Genomic DNA, 2077 nt, shown 5'->3' with positions numbered 1-2077 from the left:
AAAAGAAATAAAAAAATAAAATGATAGACACAAACTGAAGAACATATTATGAAAAAATTATTGGTTTAACCAAATAATTCACTATATTCACTATGAGGTTCTTTGAAAAAGTAGCTTTACTCCTGTCAAATATAAATTTATATATTTTTATTGTTGTTCTATTACAATTGTCCTAGTTTTCCCCCACTGATATCCCCTTCCCCACCCATGCCCAGCTCCCACAGTCAATCCCCACCTTATTGTCCATGTTCTTGGGATATTTGTACCTGTTCCTTGACTAAACTGTTTCCCTTTTCTTCCCTTACTCCTCTCCTCCCACCACTCTGGTCCCTGTCAGTCTGTTCCCTGTTTCCATGTCTCTGGTTCTATTCTGCTTGCTTGTTTGTTTGTTGATTAAGTTCCACTTATTGATGAGATCGTATGGTATTTGTCTTTCACTGCCTGGCTTATTTCACTTAGCAAAATACTCTCCAGTTCTATCCCTGTTGTCAGAAAGCGTAGGAGTTCCTTCTTTCTTTCTTTCTGCTGCGTAGCATTCTATTATGCAAATGTACCACAGTAATTATAAATGATCCACTCATTTGCTGATGGGCATCAAGGCTGCTCCCAGCACTTGGCTATTGTAAATTGTGCTGCTTATGACCATTGGGGTGAACAGGTTCTTTTGAATTGGTGTTTCAGGATTCTTAGGGTATAATCCCAGCAGTGGAATTTCTGGGTCAAAGGGCAGTTCCATTTTTAGTTTTCTGAGGAAATCCCATACTGTTTTGCACAGTGGCTGCACCAGTCTGCATTCCCACCAACAATGCACTAGGTTTTCCTTTTCTCCACAACCTCGCCAGCACTTGTTGTTTGTTGATTTGTTTATGATGGCCATTCTCACCAGTATGAAGTGGTATCTCATTGTGGCTTTAATTTGCATCTTTCTGATGGCTAGTGATGCTGAGCATTCTTTCATATGCCTATAAGTCCTCTATCTATCTTTTTTGGAGAAGTGTGTGTTCATGCCTTTTGCCCATTTTTTAATTGGATTGATGTCTTCTTGATGTTGAGTAAAAATATGGAACAGTGCACAAATTTGCACATCATCCTTGAGCAGGGGCCATGCTAATGATCTCTATATCATTCCAATTTTAGTGTATGTGCTGCTGAAGTGAGCACTAAATTTACCTTTTAATTTGTTCAGGAGCAATTGCTTAATATGAGGTGTACCATAATCAAACTTCTAAATATATATATAAAGATTGCCTCCGGAATTATGAGTAAGAAAAAATTCAGCCCCTGCTCCTATGCTACCCACTCCCCTGCAAATGATACAAACTAAAGAGCAATAGCTCTAGGCTGAAGATACATGAGGCTGGGTTACGTGACTCATTTAAACATATGTGGATTTTCTCCCTGGTTAATTCAGGAAAAGTTGAAATGACTATTACCAGCATGTTAAACTGTTTAACCATTAACTATTGAATAAGTATGTACTCTTTCTAATTTACAAAATATTTCTAAAATGCCTTTAGACAAAAATAATTGAGATAATTCCAAATAACCATTATTGAATTTAATAAATCGATCTATTTTTAAATGTTAGTACTTTTGTAATCTATGAAGCCACAATTACATTCTGAAAAAATGAGTTGTAAAATTCTCCAGTACTTGCTTTACTCTGAAAGGAAAATGTCAATGTGGTGAGCTCACACACCTCGCCAGCAGAGAGGAGCCCTTGACATGCTGCTCTGAGTCAGCCTGGAAATTTGCCTAGAAGCAGGGGTTCTATACTCCTAATTGACCTACCAGTTTGAAATCTTTTCTTGGCAACAGCAGCTTCCTACAGAGTTGAAAATACTGTCCATCTTGAGCTCAGATAGCATATTTAGTCTGAAGCAATATGGTGTTCAAAATAAAACCCTTACATGAGAGGGGAAAAAAGTATGAATTTTTAATAAAGAAAAAAGTCAATAGCTTTTGGATTCAAAATATTAGATATAAAATATTCTCTCAAATCTCTAAATCATTATTGCCAAGGAAATTTTATTAGTTACCTACATTCTTAGAGAGTAAATTTTCATTTCTCTGAGAA

At 36.4% G+C, this 2077-nt stretch overlaps 1 non-coding gene across 1 annotated transcript; it reads right to left on the bottom strand.

Moving 5' to 3' along the window:
• Positions 1-1054: 1054 nt before the first annotated feature.
• LOC112307240 (U6 spliceosomal RNA) lies at positions 1055-1161 on the bottom strand. The gene has a single exon (XR_002975033.1). It is a non-coding gene; the product is annotated as a U6 spliceosomal RNA (small nuclear RNA).
• Positions 1162-2077: the final 916 nt, after the last annotated feature.

Source organism: Desmodus rotundus, chromosome 1, assembly GCF_022682495.2.
Source record: "Desmodus rotundus isolate HL8 chromosome 1, HLdesRot8A.1, whole genome shotgun sequence".
NCBI classification, from domain to species: domain Eukaryota; kingdom Metazoa; phylum Chordata; class Mammalia; order Chiroptera; family Phyllostomidae; genus Desmodus; species Desmodus rotundus.
Note: the sequence above shows the minus strand (reverse complement) of the source record. Positions and strands in the feature narration are given on the sequence as shown.